The sequence below is a fragment of the Oratosquilla oratoria genome, chromosome 6 (genome assembly GCF_046742065.1).
Source record: "Oratosquilla oratoria isolate Oo_2021 chromosome 6, ASM4674206v1, whole genome shotgun sequence".
NCBI lineage: Eukaryota > Metazoa > Arthropoda > Malacostraca > Stomatopoda > Squillidae > Oratosquilla > Oratosquilla oratoria.
This window is the reverse complement of record NC_134782.1, coordinates 68028550-68051661: the sequence shown is the minus strand read 5'-3', so window position 1 is coordinate 68051661 and position 23112 is coordinate 68028550. Positions and strand designations below refer to the sequence as shown.

General features: G+C 39.2%; 1 protein-coding gene across 1 annotated transcript in view; it reads right to left on the bottom strand.

Annotated features, from left to right (window-relative positions):
• Nucleotides 1-23112, bottom strand: part of Galphas (G protein alpha s subunit) — a 96952-nt gene that overhangs the window by 50801 nt on the left and 23039 nt on the right. The window lies entirely within an intron of this gene.

Sequence of the window (23112 nt, the reverse complement as noted above, 5' to 3'; positions counted from 1 at the left end):
CAAAGATGACAGGACTTAATTCAGTATGTGTAGGCCTAGGCTATGTTTCCTAATGAAAATTATAAAAAAGTTAATGATTATTAAACAACGTAGCTCAAAGATAATAAGATTTTATTCAGTATGCATACGTTTCCTAAAGAAAGTCTGATGGTAAAATAAAGGGTTAAAAAATACCGTATTAAATATCATAGGTCAAAGATGATAGGGTTTTATTCAGTTTGCTTAGGCCTAGGCTACACTTCCCAAAGAAATTCAGATAAAATTATAAAAAGGTTAAAAAATACTATACAACATAGTTCAATGCTAAGATTATTTCAGTATGCTAAATATAATATACAATATATATATACAGTAACAAAAATAATATTTAAAGGGTAATATATATATATATATATAAAGGGTAATATATACTGTATATACATAAAGTCCGACTTGCGTCCAGATTGGCTTACGACCAGTCTGTCGGAACCAAACTCAGTCGTAAGGCGACAACTACCTGTACTTGTAGTGACCCGCAGTTGTATCTTTCTGCATCTAGTTCTTTCTTAAAATCATGTATAGTTTTAGCACTCACTATTTCCTCTTTCAATTTGTTCCATGTATCTATTTCTCTGTGTGGAAAGCCATTTTTTTTTTCCCAGACCTCTTCTGTAACTGTCTTTCTTAAGTGTGTATTTACCTAGATGTATTTTATGGGAAGGGGAGCTATGCTCATGGTGTCCCGTCTTTATATCTCATATTATCTAGACTTTAAATTTGTGTATCGTTTTTACACACACTACATTTTCATCTAACTTGCTCCAAACATCTATTATCCTGTAGGGAAAGGTGTTCTTTTTCAGGTCTCTTCTATAACTGTCTTTCTTGATTTTCTTTCAGTGTCCTCTTGTATCTCTACTATCCCATTTTATTAGATCCTATCAAATAATTTCTATGCCTTTCATGATTCTATAGTTATCAAGTCTCCTCTCTCCCTCTTCTTTGCTCTAATGTCTGTAGCTCAAGTTTTCCCAGTCTCTCCTCATATGATAGTTCTGAGAGCATTGGTGCCGATTTCGTAATTGCTCTTTGTATTCTTTCAAGTTTTGTTATACATTTTTTTGTACTTGGTGACCCCACTGTCACTGCATACTATCTTGGTCTTATCAAAGTGACCAGTATTTTCTTCACCATTTCTTTGTCCAGGTATGTAAATGCCACTTTGATTGTTCTTACTAAATTATAAGTTTCTCCAAAAATTTTGTTTATAAATTTCTCAGGGGACAAATTATTCATAATAATGACTCCCAGGTCCTTCTTATTTTCCACTTTTTTTATTTCTTCCTCTCCCAATATAATTATATGATCCCACTATTCTTTTTTTGCTTCTTCCAAATTCCATTATACTACAATTCTTAATATTGAATTTCATCTCCCATTTCCTACTCCATTCCCATACTTTATTGAGATCACTCTGCAGCGACTCTTCTACAGTATTCACTTTTTTCAACAGTTTTGCATAGTCCGCAAAGAAGCTCATATAACTTTCAATTCCTTTATCCATATCATTAATATATATAGCAAACATTATTGGGGTCAAAACTGTTCCTTGTGGAACTCCACTAATCACTTCATCCCAATTAGAATGTTTGTCTCTTATCATCACTCATTTTTTTTTTTTTTCATGCAAGAAGTCTTCCATTCCCTTCAGCAATTTGCCCTGTATTCCTCCTGCAGTTTTGTAATTTCTTTATCAATTTCTTGTCTGGCACCTTATCAAAAGCTTTTTTCAGGTCTAGAAATGCGCAATCAGCCCATCATCTCTTTCTTGTATTACATCTATTAGTCTTGAATAGAAACACACCAAGTTTGTGACGCATGACCTTCCTTGTCTAAATCCAAATTGTCTTGGATTTAGTACATTGTTTTTTTTCCAAATGCCTTACCCATCTACTTTTGATCATTCACAAATTTTAGCTACCATCCTTGTAAGAGAGACCAGTCTAGTTACTAAGGTCTTTCTTGTTTCCCCCTTTATATATTGGCACTATATTTGCTCTTTTCCAATCTTCTGTAACTTTTCCTTCTTTCAATGAACTGCTTATTAGACTATGTATTTTGTCTGTTAGTTCATTCTTCATTCTCTCAAAATCCTGTTTGCCATTTCATCTGGTCCATGTGATTGTCTAACATCAAGATTACTCAAGTGATTCATTATTTCTTTCCTTGTTACTTCCATCTCCTTCATAGGGGGAACTTTCTCCTCCCACTCGACATCTCTGTTGTATGTTCTCCCTCGTAAACACTGATTTAAAATGCTTGTTCATAATTTCTGCCATTTCTATTTCCTCTGTGCATTCAACTCCTCCTTGTCGTAGTTTCTCTAATTCTTGTTTATTTTTCAGTTTGTTGTTTACAAATCTATAAAATAGTTTTGGTTGGTCTTTACATTTTTCTATGATATCCTTTTCGTATTTTCTCTTTTCTTCTCTGTGCACTTGTACATATTGATTTCTATAGCTAGTATATATTTTCCATTTTTCAGGTCTTTTGTCTTTCCATTTCTCTTCTACTGTTGTTTCCTCCTTGTGTATCCTTTCCCAGTCTGCTTTTATACAAAATTATCTTATTTTATAAAAAAAAAAAAAAAAAAAAAAAAAATCAATACATCAATCTTCCCTTTCTATATTGTTTATTTTTTCCAATGTATTTTTCCTCATTTAGTTCCAGTTCAAGTAATATGTGGTCACTTTCACTTAGCGGTGTCTTATATTCAATCTTGTCCACTATTTCAGGTTCTGATGTGATTATTAGGTCCAGCCATGATGGTTCTTCATTTCTATACCTAGTATTCTCTTGTATCCACTGTGTCATTGTATATTCTATAATCATATCAAGTACCTTACCCCATAGGTAGCTCCCCCTTTCACTGTCATCTCTTCCCAGCAGATTTCTTTACAATTAGTCTCCCATTATAACCATTCTTCCTCCATCTTCCATTATATTATTTAGTGTTATCCTCGTGTCTTCTAACATATTTTTGTGTTCTCTCTCTTCCCACGAAACCGTTTCAGGAGGCACATAATTTACCACCAACTTCCTGCTCTTCTTGCCCTGTCCTCTATTTCCATCATAATCATCTCCACTCTATTCTTTCCATATGTAACATTCCTCACATTTATATCCTTCTTACTCAGGAACATAACTCCACCCCCTTGTTTTACTTCTCTGTTTCTAATTCAATAATTATATGCGTAATGTCCTACACTATTGGGTGGTAATGGACCTTTCAATTTTGTCTCTACGATTCCCATTATGTAATTTTTTTTCTTTTCCTTCAGGTAATTATTCAGTTCATTCAAGCCTGTTATTAAGCCATCTATATTTGTGAAAGACACTTTTAATTTCCTGTTACCTCCATCCTGTTTTCTGTTTCCCTTCCATTTTTCTCTACTATGAATCATTCCCTAACTTTCATGTCTACTACTCTCCAATAGAATTTCTCTTTGTTCTGTTCATTTTTTTTCTTAGCTTCGATTCTTTTTGTTTTCTTCTCTCTTTCCTCTTTATTCATCTCCCTTTTTATCCATACCTATTTATACTGATCACTTTTTGCTAGTTTCCCCGTTTTTGATAAGACATTCTCTGCTGTCATTTATAAACCGAATTTAACCTTAATTGGTCTGGTCTTCGTCTATATTGTATTTCCCCAGCCTATATATTTCTTCAATTACTTTCTCTATTTCTTGTTCATCTTCTTGAACTATTTATAATACTTTGTTTACTGTTTCCTTCTCCTTTACTCTTGTAGTCCTATTTGGATTATGCTTATCTTCCATTCCTAATTTAATTATACATTTCTTTCTATCTGCTAAGTCTCTTACTATATTCTCCTTCTCTCTCATCACTTTAATAAATGTCCTTAGTTTGTTCTTTCATTTGTTGTTTCACTATATCTCTAAATTCAATTTTGTTGTTCTCTTGGACTTTTTTTTTCCAACCACTTACCTCTTTCGCTATGGACTCTATTTTCTTTACTATTCCTCTTTAATTTCTCATTCTCATCCTTTATTTCTCTAAACTGTCTTTTTAATGCTTCTATTTCTTTAGTTAGGTTTTGATTTTCCTTCTTTAGTTCTTCCAGTTTACTCTGTGTAACTAGTGTGAGTTGGCTAAACCTAACCTCCCATACTTCATTCATTTTTGTTATTTTCTCCTCTAGACTTACTAGTCGGGGGAGGTTGTCATCTCCTCCCTCATTAAATCCATAGAAGTAATTATCTCCTTTTTCCATAGAGCTCCTCTTCTCTATATTTCTACTCTTAATACTTTTGCTCACCTGTTCAACCTTGGCTGTGTCATCTGCACACCTTTTGTTTACACCCCTACTGACTTCCAAGGCCAGTTCCTCACCTTCCTCATTTCCATTTTCCTCAATAATGCCTCCCCTTCTCCTTTTTCTTCACCTGCCCACTATACCATGAGCTTTCCCCTTCCCTACTAATAAAACACAGGTACTCCCTCATTGCTGAAATCCACGAAAATTGCATTTATTTTTTCGGAGTTCCAATCTTTACCATCAATCTGACATGTATTTGCCTAGTTGTATTTTATGGGAAGGGGAGCTATGCTTCTGGTGTCCTATCTTCATATCTCGTTTCGTCTACAAAGTATTTCAGCGGCTTTGACCCATCGTTTTTCGCTCATATTTCCGAAATAACCATTTACATCCGTATAATATATTAGCACAGCCTAATTCACACCCTGCCCTAATTTTTGACGTTATAGTGCATTCACAAGTGTATTTAATTACAGCGTTTACTCTTGATATTAAGTGTGTTGTAGCCGACACCCGTGAAGTAAATCAAACAGGTGAAGTCGTGACGTCATCACAAACTACCTCGTGTATCCCAACTTCACTTGTTCGATTTAATTCACGGGTGTCGGCTACGACACACTTAATATAAAGAGTAAACACCGTAATCAAATACACTTGTGAATGCACTATAATGTAAAAAATTAGGGCAGGGTGTGAATTAGGCTGTGCTAATATACCATGCTGATGTGAATGATTATTTCGGAAATTTGAGCGAAAAACGATGGGTCAAAGCCACTGAAATACTTAGTAGACTGGTTTTAAATTCGTGTATTGTTTTTGCACACACCACTTTCTCATCTAACTTGTTCCAAACGTCTATTACCCTGTGGGGAGAGGTGTTCTTTTTCAGGTCTCTTTTATAACTGTCTTTCTTGATTTTCTTTCAGTGTCCTTTTGTATTTCTACTATCCCATTTTATTAGATCCTCTCTATCAATTGTTTCTATACCTTTCATGATTCTATAAATAGTTATCAAGTCTCCTCTCTTCTTTGCTCTAATGTCTGTAGCTCAAGTTTAGTCTCTCTTCATATGATAGTTCTGAGAGTGTTGGTGCCAATTTTGTAATTTCTCTTCGTATTCTTTCAAGTTTTGTTATGCATTTTTTTTTTTTTTGTACTTGGTGACCATGTCGTCGCTGCATACTCCAATCTTGATCTTCTCAAAGTGACTAGTATTTTCTTCACCATTTCTTTGATCAGGTATGTAAATACCACTTTGATTGTTCTTATCAAATTATGAGTTTTTCCAAAAAAAATTGTTTATATGTTTCTCTGGGGACATATTATTCATAATAATGACTCCCAAGTCCTTCTCATTTTCTATTTTTTAATTTTTTCCTCTCCAAATTTATATGATCTAATCTTTTTTTGCTTCCAAATTCCATTATACTACAATTCTTAATATTGAATTCCATCTCCCGCTTCCTACTCCATTCCCATACTTTATTGAGATCACTCTGTAGTGACTTACAATCTTCTTCAGTGTTCACCTTTTTCAATAGTCTTGCATCGTCCACAAAGAAGCTCATAACTTTCAATTCCTTTATCCATATCATTAATATATATATATATATATAGCAAACATTATTGGGGCCAGAACCATTCCTTGTGGAACTCCACTTATCACTTCGTCCCAATTAGAGTGTTTCTCTCTTATCACCACTCTCATTTTTCGTTCATGCAAGAAGTCTTCCATCCACTTCAGCAATTTGCCCTGTATTCCTCCTGCAGTTTCTAATTTCGTTAGCAATTTCTTATGTGGTGCCTTATCAAAAGCTTTTATCAGATCTAGAAATGCACAATCAGCCCATCCATTTCTTGTATTAAATCTACTAGCCTTGAATAGAAACACATCAAGTTTGTGACGCATGATCGTCCTTGTCTAAATTGTATTGTGTTTGCACACTAAATTTTTTCATCCAATTTGTTCCATATATCTATCACTCTGAGTGGGAAGCTGTTCTTTTTCATGTCTCTTCTGTAGTTGTCCTTTTCGAGTTTCATTGCATGTCCTCTTGTTTTTCCTGTCCCACTTTAATAAGTCCTCTCTATCCAGGCATTGCAAGTTTCTCCAACTATTTTGTTTATCTGCTTGTCTGGGGACATGCCTTTGGTTATGATTACTCCTAGATTCTTTTTGGAACCAACTTTCATTACTTCCTCTGCACCAATTTTATATTGTCCTGATATTCTTTTTTTTATGTTGAAGTCCACTTCCCACTTCTGACTCCATTCCCAGACCTTGTCCAAATCTCTCTATAGCAATTCACAATTTTTTTTCCCATACTTTCTTTCGTGGTTCTGCATTATCTGCAAAGAAGTACATGTAACATTCTACACCTTCATCCATGTCATTTACATATATAGCAAACATTATCAGAGCCAGTGGGACTCGTACTTATTATTTCTTCCCAAGTAGAATTTTTATCTCTGAGCACCACTCCCATTTTTCATCCATGCAAGAAATCAATCTTCCACCCATTTCAATAATTTTCTGTGTATACCTCCTGTTGCTTCGAGATTTTTAAATAATTTTTTTGTGTAGTACTTTATCAAATGCATTTTGTAAGTCCAGGAAAACAGTCTGCCCATTCATCCCTTTCTTGCACTATATTTATTAACCTTGAATAGAAACAGATCAAATTTGTAGCACATGATCTTCCCTGTCTAAGTCCAAATTGTCTCTGATTTAGTATACTGTTCTCCTCCAGGTGTTTAATCCCTCAACTTTTGATAACTTTTACAAATTATAACTACTGTACTTGTAAGGTTCATTATTTGGTCCCTTATTTTTGTGTCACAATTATTTCTCTCAATGGGGGGATCTTTCTCTCCTTCCTTCATCCCAATTGTGTATGTTTTCTTTTGTGAATACAGATTTGAAATGTTTGTTTATAATTTCGGCCATTTCTATATCCTCTGTATATTCTAGGTTCCCTTGATATAGTTTTACTATTTCCTGTTTATCTTTTAGTTTACCATTCACATATCTATAAAATAATTTAGGGTGATCTTTACATTTGTCTATTATGTCTTTTCATATTTTTCTTCTATGCATATTTTTACATATTCATTTCTTAGTTTGATATATATTTGCACTTTCCATTTTTTTTTTTTTTTTTTATCTTTTCCAAGCTGTCTTTTTTATCTTTTGCCTCACTACATTTTTTTTTACCAACACTTAATGTACGTCTTTTCCCCTTTTGATACATATTTATCCACCCCTTCATTACAGATTTCTTTTATTATCCCTCTCTCTTCCACCTGTGCTTCTTCATTACAGAATTTTTTCCAAATTGCTTTTTGGAAGAATTGCCCAAGTTTCCCAAAATCTGTTTTGTTATACATCAGTCTTCCTTTTCTGTATTTCTCATTTCTCCCCATATATATATTTCCTCTTTTAGTTCAAGCTCAAGTATGTGGTCACTCTTCCCAATTGATGTCTTGTATTCCATTTTATCCACAAATTCAGGCTCTGATGTAAATATTAAATCTAGTCTCAACAGTTCTCCATTATTTCTATATCTGGTATTCTCTTTTACCCACTGAGTCATTGTGTATTCAATGGTCATGTCCAATAAGTTTCCCCAAAGGTCCTCTCCACCTTTCACTGTCATCTCCTCCCAACATATTTCTTTCGTTGAAATCACCCATAATCACTAGATTTCCTCCTTTCAGCATTTCATTTAATGTATGCCTTGTGGCTTCCAACATTTTGGAATGGTCACTCTCCAAGAACATGTTTTTGGGGGCATATAGATCACCACAAAATTCCTACTTTTCATGTCACTGTGTATGTTTATCATTACTATTATTATATTATTATTACTATGTTATGTATGGAAGAAAACAGAAGATAGGGGTGAGTGGAGAATGGTTAAGTATGGATGATGTTGTGATGCATGGAAGGAAGTGGGTGGGGGACGAGAGAGTATGTGTGAATGATATTTTGATGCAGCCTGAAGGGATTTCTCCCAATCTTCTCTTTTTCTGCATGAATGGACAGGGAGGGGGGTCACTGATTAAATGAAGCAGCCTTGCTGTGTCTTGCTGTATTGCTTCTGATCCAGGGCAGTAGGTGAGACGCAGGGATGACCCGTCATCCAGAAGCCAAGAAAAGAGGGGTGGTGAATGGGACTGGATTAGGTGGGGATGAAATGGGTGGGAGTGGATTTATGCCTTTGATTTTGGCTACCTCCTTTGTAAAGGGAAGGAAGGAAAAAAAAAAAAAAAAAAAATTGGTATATGTTTGACGTGTATTACTATTATTGTTGTTTGCTCTTCTAAGTCAAAGATGGCCATGACATTGCCTTTTATTTATTTATCTTATTTTATTTATTTATTTATTTATCTTTTTTTTTTTTTTTTTAGGAAGGATGCATCCAAAGGTGGATGACCAGATCTATCTGGGCAAGAAAGCCCCTCCCACATGTGGGGCAAAAGTGGGTAGGAGCCATGGTGTTTGTGCCGGATGTCCTGGCCTTTCTTGCCCAACACTTCTGCTCAGCCTGATGGAGGCGCTGCTGTCCTGCTGTGCAGGCCCCTACAGCAACAGCGCTGTACCAGGAGGGGCGATCGGCAGTGAGCGACTCCCAGGTTTCCGTGCTGATGTTGAAATCCTTGAGTGTGACCTTCAGACTGTCCTTAAAGCACTTTTTCTGTCCACCTACTTTTCGCTTTCCATGGGAAACTTTGCCATAGAGGAACTGCTTTGGGATGCGGTTGTCTGGCATTCGGGAAATGTGTCCTGTCCACCTTAACTGAGCCTTGCGCATGGTGGTGATGACACTAGGGATGTCTGCTTTCTTCAAGACCTCAGTGTCGGGGACTTTGTCCTGCCAGCGGATGTGTAGGAGGTTGCGGAGGCATCTGAGATGGAAGTGGTTGATCTACCTTTCATGCATTCAGTATGCTGTCCAGGCTTCGCAGCCATAAAGAAGGGTGGTGATGATGACTGCTCAATATATAGACTTTCAGCTTTGTCTCAAGACTGATTCCACACCCCTCCCAGACATTCTTCCTCAGTCTCCCAAAGGCGCTGCTTGCTTTGGAGATTCTCTTATTGATCTCCGCATCAATGGTAGCATTGCGAGAGAGGGTACTGCCCAGGTATGTGAAGATGTCAACCGCCTGGAGAGTCTGTCCATTATCCTGGACCTGTGGCTCCTAGTACTGTTTCCCTGGTGTTGGCTGGTACATCCCTGTCTTCTTGGTGCTGATGGTAAGACCGAAATTGTCACAGGCTGAGGAAAACATGTCCATATGTTGTTGCATCTCCTGCTCATCACTGGCATTAAGTGTGCAGTCGTCGGCAAACAGGAAGTCTCTGACAACAGTTTCCTTCACTTTTGTGATGGCTTGCAGCCTTCTTAGGTTGAACAGTTTTCTGTCATATCTGTATCTGATACTGGTGCAGGACTTGCAGTTTCTGAAGGCATCAGACGGCATTGCCGAAAACATCATCCTGAACAAAGTCGGGGGCAGGACACAACCCTGTTTGACTTCGTTGGTAACTTTGAAGGCTTCAAACGGCTTGCCATCATCTAGAACCCTGGCTGTCATTCAATTGTGAAACTGACGGACAATTGCTATGAACTTGCAGGGGCAGCCAAATTTTGCCATGATGTCCCAGAGCCCTGCTCGGTTGACCGTGTCAAAGGCCTTGGTCAAGTCAATAAAGGCTGTGTAGAGGTCGTGATATTGCTCGATGCATTTCTCCTGGGATGGGCAGCAAAGATCATGTCGATGGTCCCTCAACCTGCAAGGAAGCCACACTGACTTTCAGGGAGGAGACCAGAGTTCTCCAGGTGTTCCAACAAGTGGTTGAGAAGGACACGAGCCATGATCTTGCCTGCTATGGATAGGAGGGAAATTCCTCAGTGGTTGTCACAGGACTGGCGATTTCCTTTACGCTTAAAGATGTGGACAATTGTGGCATCTCTGAACTCTACTGGGAGTTGCTCCTTGTTCCACATGGACTGGTACAGGCTAGTGAGCTGGATGACAATGACTGGTTCCCCTGACTTATAGACTTTCACAGGTATGGCATCAGAGCCTGGGGCTCTACCAGTGGACATTTGCTTGATTGCTATCTCATCTTCTGAGAAAGGGTCATCAAGGTCATTGTTTGTAGGCACTTGGGGGAGCCGTGCAATGGCTTCATCGTTGATTTGAGCTGGCCGGTTGAGCATGTTGTTAGTGTTCTGCCCACCTCTCCAGAATTAACTTCTTTTCTGTCAGCAAGGTACTGCCATCAGCACTGAGGAGGGGGGACGACACAGAAGACTGAGGTCCATACACAGCTTTCAGAGTGTCATAGAATCTTTTTGTGTCATGCCTGTCGGCGTAACCTTGGATCTCATCAGCCTTGGCACTGAGCCAGGAATCTTGCATGTGATGTAGCTCTGTTTGCACTTTACTGCATATTTAGGTAAACGCTGCTTTCTTCGCAGTACCGGAGGGGTCATTCTGGTGGGCCTGGAGCAGGCGATGCTTCTCTTCAAGCAGCTTTTGGATTTCTGCATTATTTTCATCGAACCAGTCTTTATGATTTCTGGTGGTGGGGCTTAAGGATTCATGGGCAGCAGAGTGAGCTGTGTGCCTGAAAGATGCCCATTGATCCTCAATGGTGGACTGGTCGATTTGAAAACTGGAGAATTTGTTTTGCAAGAGTGTCTGGAAGCAATGTTCCTTCTGTGTGTTCTTAAAGGCTGTGATGTTCAGTTTCTCCATGACTTTCTGGCCCTGTGGTCTTCTCTTGGGGCGAATGTTCATCTTTTAGGTTATCAGGCGGTGGTCCGTCCAGCATTCAGCGCCACATATGGCCTTGGTTGTTCTCACATCCTGCATGTCCTTTGTCCTCACAATGACAGAGTCAATAAGATGCCAATGCTTAGAGCATGGGTGCATCCAGGATGTCTTGTTCCGGGTCGGTAAGCGAAACATGGTGTTGGCAATGGCTAGGTCATGAGCAGTACATGTTCTGAGAAGGAGGTGCCCATTGCTATTGCATTTTCCGATGCCATGTTTACCGAGGATGCAGTGCCAGGCGTGGTGATCAGCCCCAACACAAGTGTTAAAATCTCCAAGGGTGATGAGCTTTTCAGACTTCACTGATGTGATGAGGGAGTCCAGTTCCTCATAGAACTTATCCTTGATCTCTTCAGAGTTTGTCATAGTCGGAGCGTAGGCAATGACAATAGTTGCTTTGGCCTTCTTTCCAAGCAGTATCTGCATTGTCATCAGCCGGTCGTTAATACCCTCAGGGATGTTTGGTAAATTCCATACATGGATGGATTTGATGGCGAAGCCAACACCTGCTTCACGTCTCTCTTCACTGCAGCGCCCACTCCAGAAAAAGGTGAAACCACCACCAGCTTCTGTCAGTTGGCCCTTGTCTGCAAAGCATGTTTCACTGAGAGCAGCTATGTCAACATTGTAGCAAGCTAGTTCTCTGGCCACAAGAGCAGTTCTTCTCTCTGGTCTGTCTGCTTTGGTATTGTCGAGCAGTTCTCACATTCCAAGATGCAAAGGTGAACACCTTTAGTTTCATTTTTTTATGTTTCGACCGCTAGAAGGGATCCCCGCCGGCTGTGGTAAACTGGCCAGGGTCGGGGAATGGCAGGGTATGGGGCACCTTTTCTAGCCCCGTCCTCATGCTAGGAGGCGAGCAGAGCGATCCTAAAGAGGGCTGCTCAGTCACTCAGGAGGCTGCCACTGTCCAGTGAGGAGCGACCACATGTCCTGAGCCGCCTGTGTGCAGGTTTGCAACTACAGCTCCCAGTGTATCCTCACCTACTGCTTCGTCGCTCCCCCATCACCACAGTTTTTTTTTTTTTCTTCTTCTTTAACTTGATGTCATGACTTGCCCGAAACTTTGATTAAAGTGAAGGGGACTTGTGCAGGATCAGCCTCACTCTCTCATCCTAAAATGCCAAGTCCAGTGGCAAGACAGAGTCAAGACAGCTGGGGACTGATTGGGATGCAGGGGCTGCTGGAAGGGGACAAGTATGCCATCCAACTGCCTTCAGGGCTCCACTCTGGATTTTCTGTCAGGGTTTACTCCCCTATCCTTTGCCTAATGAGGCAAATATCATTATTATTATTATTATTATTATTATTGTTATTGTGGATATGAGGTAAAGGGAACACGGGCCAAGGGAAATACTTTTATTCCTGACTAGTTTTGCCTGAGTGGCTTCTTCAGAGGAATAGAGTTTGAGGTCAAGTTGGTCAATATATATGACATAACAGAGGAACAAGGCAATGTGTCAGGTTGGTTCCCCACTTGACGTCATCTGTCGGTGTGACGAGATATCGCAGCAGGTGGACCAATTATCCACCTGTTGGTTGCCTTGCAACACTGCTTCTGAACCAGGGCAGTGGACAAGATGCAGGGATGACCCATCATCCAGGAGGTGCCAAGATGGGAGGGAGGGGGGAGGGTGGAAGGGAGTGGAATGTGATGGGGATGGAATGGGTGGGAGTGGTTTTTGTGCCTTTGTTTCATGGCTACCTCCCTTATAAGGGGGAATAGAGCCTTTGGTATATGTATGTACATGGGCCTGGTAGCAAGAAGTGTTTAGAGGAAAGGGAGGCTTTTTGGGTAGATTTAAAAAAGTACATAGAGGGTTTAGGGAGAAATGTCAATGTAATGGTATTGAAAGACCTTAATGCTAGGGTAGGAAACAACCCAATAGATGGGGTGGTAGGGAAGTGTGAATTTCTAGGAAAAAATTGTAGAGGTAAGTTCATGATAGAGATGTGTCTAGAGTTGATGATAGCAAATAGTGTTTAGGAAGAAAGTCAGGTATAAGTACACATGGGAAAGGGTGATGGATGGAAGGGTAGTAGATACGGCATTAATGGACTATATAGTGGTAACCAGGAGAGTAGTAAAAAGAATTAAGGATGTAAATGTTCTTAGGGGAGAGAGTGGGGGAATATCAGATCATTTTTTGGTGGAAGGTAAGGGGCTGCTTAAAGTAAACTGCTTAAATGGGGAAGAAAAGGAGTACAAGAAGCTGAGAGAGAAGTGGGAGTGATGGATAGAGTAGAACTAGGAGGAATGTGGATAGTTCAAGGAGGGTGTCACAAGGTGTGCAAAGATGGTGTGTGAAACAAGGATGACAGGAGGAAATAGAAGGAAGGGTAGTGAGTAGTGGGATGAAGAAGCAATGAAGGTTGTAGAAATGAAGCAAGCATACAAGGATTGATTACAAAATAGGATAAGAGAATCATATGAGAGGTACAAAGAAAAGAGAAGTAAAACATAAGAAAAAAGAGGCAAAGAGGAGAGATGTGAAATAGGGTATGACAAATTTTTGAAAGTGATAAAAAGATGTTTTGGAAATAAATTAAAAGAGGAAGAGGAGACAAATCAAATAGAGAAGAAAAAGTAAAAGATGCAGATGAAGAAATTATAATGGAAGAAACAACAGTAAGAGGAAGATGGGCAGAGTATTTTTGGAAGTTCCTAGATGTGGAGGATATGGAGGGAAGTACTAAGAAAATGACCGTGAGGAGTGAGAAAATGGAGGAGAAATAAGGAAAAATGAGGTGAAAGCAGGTGTTACGATGATAGCAGGTAAGGCACCTGGGTTGGATGGGTGTCATGTGGAATGTCTAAAAAACAAAGGTACTGTGATGGTGGACTGGCTGGTGAGGTTATCTAATGTTTGTTTAAGAGAGGGTAGAGTGCCGGAGGACTGGAGGAGTGCCTGTATAGATCCACTTTACAAGGGAAAGGAGGACAAGTGTGAGTGTACTAGTTTCAGAGAGATCAGTTTGTTAAGTGTAGTTGAGAAAGCTTATGGGAGGGTTTTGACCATGAGGATTTGGAGAGGAACAGAGTAACTGATGAGGAACAGTGTGGGTTTAGGACAGGTAGGGGTTGCATGAATCAGATTTTTGTGGTAAGACAGATACATGAGAAAGTTTTATGAAAAGGTAAAGATGTTTTTTGTGCCTTTATGGATTTGGACAAGGTTATGGCAGGGTAGACAGGAAGGCAGTGTGAGAGGTATTGCAGATATATGGGATAGGAGGAAAGCTGTTAAAAGCAGTCAAGAGTTTTTACAAGAGTAGTAGAGCCTGTGTTAGAACCTGAAATGGAAAGTGAGTGGTTTGAGGTAAAGGTGGGACTTCGCCAGGGATGTGGTGCATGAGGTAAACACAGGAGTAGGTTGGGGATTGGAGATGGTTAAAGAAAATGGAGAAAAGTGGGAGATAAACCAGTTGTTGTTTGCTGACAACACTGCACTTGTGGCAGGATCAGAGGCGGGATTGAGGAAGTTAGTGACAGTTTGGGAAGCTGTGTGAAAGAAGGAAGTTGAAGGTAAATGTAGGGAAAAGTAAGGTGATGAGATGTACAAGTAAATGCTTTGGGGGATTAAAAAGTGTAATGAGAAATACACATTTGGGAATGGATGCCAAGAGATTGTATGGAGTGACTATGCCAACAGCACTGTATGGGGCATAAACATGGAACTTACAAGAGGAAGAGAGGAGTTTGAATGTGTTTAAGATGAGGTTCCTGAGAAGTATGATAGGGGTCACTAGGCAAGAGTGAGAAATGAGGTGAGGAGAATGGGGATGGAGGGAACTGGGAGCTAGGATGGCTTAAGACACATGGAAAGAATGAGTGAAGAAAGATTAATAAATGAGGTGTGGAAGGTAGATGTGGAAGGAGTGAACATGAGGAGGCAACCAAAGATGAGATGGATGGATGGATGGGGTAAAAGGGGTATTGGGAAAAAGGGGAATGTCTGTTGTGGAAGGATGAGAGAAGACTGAAAATAGGGGTGAATGGGGAATGGTTGTGTATGGATGATGTGTTGCATGAAAGGGAGTGGGTGGGGGATAAGGGAGTGAGGTAGTATGTGTGAATAATAATTTGACACACCTCAAAGAGATTTCTCCCCAACCTCTCTCTCTTTTTTTTTTTTTTTCACGAGGGAACAGAGAGGGGACTCATCAATTAAATGAAGCAGCCTTACTGTGGATGTGCTGTGTTTTGCAATACTGCTTCTGACCTAGGGCAGTGGGTGAGATGCAGAGATGACCCATCATCCAGGAGCCAAGAAAAGAGGTAGGGAGGGAGGGAGGGAGGGAAGGAGGGGGGTTGAATGGGAGTGGAGTATGTGGGGATGGAATGGGTGGGAGTGGATTTTATGCCTTTATTTTTTTGGGGCTACTTCCCTTGTAATGGGAAAAGTCTTTGGTATATGTATTTACCTAGTTGTATTTTGCGGGAAGGGGAGCTATGCTCGTGGTGTCCCGCCATTGTATCTCGCAGTGTCTAGTTCTCTTTTAAACTCATGAAGGATGCATGCTTGGATTTGATGATTTCTATTGTGAGGTGTTAGTGACTGTTTAGTTTCTTTGGTTTGAGAAATGTATACTGTTGAGTATTAGTGCCAAGTCCACATTTGTGTTAACTGTTGTCTTCTCTAACTGTTCTGTACTCAGCAAAATGAGTAGTATGGATTAGGGTGTAAGTTTCCCCCTTTGTATTTTTGTTATGCGTATGTAATGTTTATGTAGGAACTAAAGCAAGTTCATTGTTATACTACTGATGTTTATTTATAACATATTAAAAATGTATTTTTAAGCAGGAGTCTTTCTGGGTGTGTGTGCTGATATGTGATGGAAGCAACCCTAACTCTGTATATTAGTTTGTGTTGGTGTGGTGCATGCAAAGTAGATCCATGTTTAGCATGTGTTGCACTTAATAAATATATGAGAAATTTATAGGTTCTGTGCATGCAGAGCATATGTATGTGCCTGGGTTGATTTCTATACATCTGGCCAGAATACTTAGGTGTAGTAGGGCAGGTACTGGATATTGCTCAAACATAAGCATTACAACATGCAGGATAGATTTATGTGTAGCATGTATTTTCCTTGTTGTATTATATAGGAAGGGAGCTATGCTCGTAGTGACCGGTCTTTGTATCTTTCAGCATCATGTTTGTTCCTACTTGGTTTGTAAGAACTTTTATAGGCTCTATGTATGCAGGATATGTGATGGGCCTGGGTTGGTTTCTATACCTCTGACCAAAATAACAGAGTAGGGCATTGAGCAAGCACTGGCATGCTGACCTCCTGACATGAAAAAACAGATATAGAAGGTTGGAGCTCACTTGTGGATGAAAGGCCATGCCTGGCCCCTGCCCACTGTCCAGGTCTGAAGCAATGCAGAGATAAAGCACATCCACAGTTGGGCCCAACAGCCTAAGCTGGTTTACCCCTCACAGCTTCACTTACATGCCAACGCTCCCTCCTCTTCCCCTCACGCATAAATTCAGAAGACAAGGAGAAATCCCTTTGTACCACATCATGACAGGTACATGAAGAGCACTTAACAAAATGAAAAACAGTTTCTGGACATTCATGGACTTTAAGAACACATATGACAGTCAATAGAGAAGCTTTGTGTAATGTTACAGATATCTATCTATATAACAAGAGCTTTTCCCCCCTTATATGGGAGGTAGCCAAGTCAAAGGCACATACCTACTCCTATATCTATTCCACTCCCCTCACCCACCACCTTTTCCTCCCTCGCATCTTAGCTCCTCATGGATGATGAGTCATCCTTGTATCCTGCCCATTGCTCTGGGTCAGAAGCAATGCAGCAAGACACAGTACATCCACAGCAAGGCCAGTTCACTTAATCAGTGACCTCCCTCTCCATCCCTTTTTGCTCAATGTTCCCTTTACCCCATCCATCTATCTCATCCTTAGTTGTTCCCTCAAATATACTCCCTCTACCTGTCTTCCACACCCCTTTTACTAATCTTTCTTCACTCATTCGTTCTACGTGTCCAAACTATCCTAATAATCTTTCATCAGCCCTATCAGTTATCTCCTTTTCCACTCCTGGTCTCCTCCTCACTTCACTTCTCACTCTATCCAACCTGGTAACCCTACTATTCTTCTCAGACATTTCATCTCATACACAAACTTTTTCTCTCTGCCTCTGTTAAATTCCAAGTCTCTGCCCCATACAAATTGGCACAATCACCCCTTCATACAATCTCCTTTTGTTACGTATGGTGAAGTCTGTTGAAGGTAGTAAAAAAATTTCACAAGTATTATGCAACATATGAGAATCTGAAATGGAGGAAGTGTATAGTTTGAGGTGACTGTGGGGTGGCATCAGGGTTGTGAAATGCTGTCAAGGTTGTTTAATAGGGATATGTCTGGGACGGATCAGATTAACACATGAGTGCTTGGCAGAGGTTTGGAAGTGGTAAGACTTGAGAAGTGAACAAGTCATTATTTGGTGATGACACAGCACTTGTGGGTGATTCTGAGGATGTGGAAACAACTAGGAGCCAAGCTTGGAAGAATATTTGAAAGTAAATTACAAGTGAACAAGGGTATAAATCAATCAATCCAGTGCTCGAACTCTTACAGGATATATATGGGATCAATAGTAGCCAGCAACAACCACCAGATTGGCCCACAAGTCACTCAAGGATGAGATTTTGTGCTACTGTCTGAGCAAGGCAAGAGTGGCACAGTACAAAATGAGGTGCTCCATATCTTCTAAGTGGCTGCATCAAGTTTGTGGTCAGGCCTACTCTGTGTTGGTACTATTTCAATGCATGGTGATGGCCTCATCAGCAATGCTAGTATAGTTCTTGTCTTGGGAGGGATTTTTAAGTTGGGTTGATATCTGAGGGAGTCTAGTAAAGTACAGAATTTGGGAGCCAGTCTAGGAATGCTTGTTTTACACTGAATGCATGTGTGTTTTTGTAGGAACATGTTTTTAGGAGATACAAGTTTATTGTAGACTTTTGTACAATATGTTGAAGTTATTTTTCATTGTGCTCAGTTGGTTGTAGCTAAGTGATATGGTGTGAGGGATGAGTGGATCTGAATGCTCTTGGCTAGAATTGTGTGTCAATCATTTCATGCAATGCCGTGGTATGAATGATACTTTCTCAGTGTAAACATCTTATTACAGTTGTTTTAGTGCAACCAGTTATTATCTCTTTTTCTCGATTGCTATTATAATTGAGCATTCATATAGGTTATTTGTACACACCAATTAGTGTCTCTTGCAGACAATAACCTGCACTTACTACTGTTCTTGGTATATCTAGACACTTCAACTTGACTGTCAGACTTTTGATGTGTGGCCTGAAGGATGTATATCAAATGTGAAGCCCAATAGTGAAAATATACATGGAATGGATGTGAGGGGCAGGGTGAATGTGTACAGGGTAAGATGCTTGAAGTGTTTATGTATTTTGGGTCACATGTGGCATTAAATTAAGTACAGTGAACAATGAATCATAAAGGATGCAGGTAAATGTCTGGGTAGAATATGTTATATGAAATGGGTATTTGACAATACACTCCTCCCTCTATTTACGAACTAGTTATCTTCTTGAAAAAACGTTCGTATATCGAATATACTTAAATCGAGCACCCAAGCCAAACAAATTTACGATGTCCTTCACTCTCATTCCTTCGTCACTTTTCTTTAGCAGAGACAACTTAGTATCTAGAGATATTGCTTTCCTAGCCCTATTAGGCTTGTCACCATCCTTAATTGGGCTTCCTGGACGCTTAGGAAGCATAATGTCACTTGAAATAATGCTAATAATCCACGATTAACCGAGACCGAGTGAGTAGACCGAGCAGGACACAGCGTTGTTTTGAAAACAATAACAAACGTACGTATCTATTTTCACTTTTTTTTTTTTTTTTTTAAACTGGACATATGGCAGTTTTTTTTTTTATATTTATGATGTAAAAATAATTTTATTTTTAATATTTATTATTTAAAAATACAGTAATTTTTTTCAACAGGATTTTATTCGTTATGGCGAATTTTTAGTTCGTATTTCGATTTTTGGGACAATTTTTTTTTGTTCGTTATAGCAAAAATTCGTATATGGAGCATTCTTAAATCAAGGGAGGAGTGTAACTACAAAGAGAAGGTTGTATGAAGCCATGATGCTATATGGATAAGGTTTGAGATATGCTTGCATGTATTTGTATGTTTTTAACAAGAAATACTTGTGAAATATGATTGTGAGATATGTACAGATGAAGCAGAGAACTAGGGTGGAAAGGAAATTATTGGACAGAATAGATTAGCATGTGCCAAGATGACATGGGCATATGGAAAGTGATCAGGAATGACTAACATAGAACGTGAAAAGCAAAAATGTATAAAATGATCAGGAATGAATAACATAGAATGTGAAAAGCAAAAATGCATAAATGAGAGTGAGGAGAATGACTGACAATGATGTGGAGAGGGTGAAAGGGGGAATGTCCAGCATGGAACAGTGCAAGAATTTGGAGTGAAATGATGAAAGGATAATGCGGTCTGAAGCAATGTTTTTTTTTTCTTCTGCTTCATAAATTTTGAATGGATGTAAAAAGGGATAGGGTCATCATAGGATGAAATGGTGGGGATAAACCAGCTCTAACTGTCAGCCACACAGGTACAGTTTAAACTGACACGTTACAACTGTTCAGTTATAACTGTCAGTTGAAACTGCACGTGTGTGGGTATCTCAGTGATAATGAGATACCCATACACATGCAGTTTCAACTGACAGTCATAACTGAACAGTTGTAACTGTCAGTTTAAACTGCATGTGTGTGGCCAGCCTTAGGAAGAGCGGAGCTTCACTGCATGCCCTTGACCCAAGCAGTGTGAGAGAGGACAGGGATGACCCTTCATTCAAGAGCCGACAGGGGAGGGGCATTAATTGTATATGAAGTGGATGAGCTACTTGAACTCTGCCACCCATTTATTGGGGGGAAAAGGCTCTTTTGTATATTACTTGAATGTAAACACAATAGTGTGATTCTTGTGTCTATGGTGTATTTTCTTTTCCAAGTTGGAGAAGGATAATTTAGTATGTAATCAATTAGTTTGCACTCTCTTTTTTGTAGGAAACCACAAGGGAAATTTGTGTTATTTTTTTCTGTTGTCCATCCATCCATATACCAAGGGCTTTTTCTCCCTTACAGGTAGCCAAATTAGCTCCTCATGGATAACAGATCATCCCAGTATCCTGTCCACTGCCCTGGGTCAGAGGCAATTCAACAAGACACAGCAAGGCCGCTTCATTTATTTAGCAACCCCCATCTCTGTCCCTTTGGGTTGCATCAAAATACCATTCACTCATAACCACTACCTAAAACCCCCTCATCCCCTTCCTTGCATCACAATATCATCTATGCACAGCCATTCTCCACTCACCCCTATCTCCTGCCTTCTCCATTCCTTGCTCAAGAGACATTTTTCTATTGTCAAATGCCTGAGATTGCTCCCATTATCAGCATCATTATTTTTACTTTCTTTCCTTTTGAGGTTTCTCATATGGGGAGTAAAGTTTATGTATATCATTTAAGCTTAGTGGCATGTTTTGGCCATTCAATGTGACAACAGTTATTTCTTGGGTTCATGGTTGTTTGGGAGTGAATAATGTCACTCAGGACTTATAAGGGATGCTGACATTTTGTTTAGCCAGAGCCATTTTTCTATTTCTTTGAGGTATGTTAAGTTTGCATCTTCTAGGGAGCAATCTTGTATATGTGCTTTGATGTTGTCTTACGAATTTGAAGTGGAGAGGTCATGCATGTAAAAGTTGAACTATGTTGCTCATAATACTGCACCTATTTTGGTGCAAAATGATGTATGGAAAACTGACAAGTGGCAGGGTGGTGAGGTGAACAGAGAAAGCAATTGGGATTTTATTCACCAACTTTTCATCCTTATCAGGATTTCTTCAGTGTCCTCAAGAAATCCTGGTAAAGACAAAACAAGTGAATGAAACTATTGTTGTGTTTACTTCACCACCCAGAGAACTGTTGGTTCTACAACACTATGCAATTTCTACTTCCCTTATGGGGTCTTGACAGAAGTCATGCAGTCAATACATTTGGAGCTTCAGCAACTCTCTCACAGACCATTCATGCAACATTCATGCCTGGAGGCTGCTGACCACTTTTAGTTTGTACTATTGCCTCTTCTGCTATCCTCCTATCTCTTCTATACTCTTCAGAACAATACTTTCAAAGACAGAAGTATTGGTAACAGGCAATGAGATATACTCAAACCTTATTAAAACAAACCCTGATGTAATAGATACTTTGACGGGTTACCCAGTTTTTCATTATAACAGACCTCAACTGATGTACATCAAAACTTGTCCAGATGCTTCAAAGATATACAAACATCTTTCACTTACAATGGACCATGTCCACTGTATTATAAAATCTCTGGACATCTTTCCTCTTTCCATTACAACAGATATTGTCAAGGGGTCTGGTCATCACTTATATCTCCCACATCAAAAGCTTAAGTCCAGTAACTCGAGAGACATCTGCATTGTTGCTGCACAGATGTGTTTATCGCTGTAAGCCTCAAGTGACAAGGTAGCACCTTACCAACGTTTCCCCAATGTTTATAAGGATTTTGCAATATAACAGACACGTCTATCATAAGGAAATCTTTGTGATGAAATATGAAAATTCCTGTGGAAATGTGGCAACACCAGATGTTTTCAGTACTTCAGTTGTTTTGGTCTGTCCCACATGCTCAAATATGCACTTAGGGCTACATTACTGAATGTCCTTTTCAATAAAAACAATATCATATGCATATTGTACCAAAATTTAGGGCATGGTTGTATGATTGTGTGTGTATCTGTGGTCATATTGATTACCAAGAATTGCCGATAACTCAAATGATATTGATTGTTGTTAGTTAATATTGCCATGAATCATTTATGTCATAGTTTATCATTTCTGTAATTTCTAAAGCATTTGTCCACATCCATATCAAGGTAATCACTACCGACAACTCAATGCAATCTTCGAGACACCATGAAAAACCTCGTAGCTCGTGTCTGTCAAGTCAGCATATCGGAAATCATAATATTTCAATATTGACATGGCCACATGCTTTCAAACTTGCAGATATTATTTAAAAAAAAAAAAAAAAAAAAAAAAAAGTGGATACAATATGAGTTAACCATAGTAACAGACCTGCCTCAGAGCTCATGTTTTTTCGGCAAGATTGAATTGTACTCCTATAAGACGGTGTATTTACTCCAAGTCCTACTACTACTTAACATACAAGATAGGTCCACCCTCAGACTTCAATTAGTTTATCTTCAGGTTGTGCTAATTACTGTCCAGAGCTGTCCAGTATTGTCCAGAGCCATCTGGATACTGTCCAGACACTGTATGTTACCATCAAGATAGGGTCATACCAAAGACAGACAAGGACCAACAAGTAACTCAAAATGACTAATAAGTAGCATATGAATTATCATGCTTGTTTTTATGGTGAAAATTATTTCTGCTACATCATAAATATTGAAACAAGTTTTTCTCTGCTGACAAGCTCTATTCCAAAATGCCAATGCTTACCAGATTACCAACAAGTAACATACTTGGACAGAGAAGTAACTCAAAACGGCCAATATGCAGCATATATCATTTTCACCCCAAAAACAAGTATCATGTGGATTTATATGCCGCTTGTCAGTTATTTATTTTGAGTTACTTGTCAGTCCAAATACATTACTTGTCAGTTCTTGTTGGTCGATTCGTAAGTGTCAGTGGTTTGGGATAGGGCTTGTCAGCAGAGAAAAACTTGTTTACTTTTTCCTACATTTATGATGTAGCAGAAAAAAAAATTCACCAAAAACAAGAATTATATTAATTCATATTCTGCTTGTCATCATTTTGAGTTACTTGTCAGTCTTTAA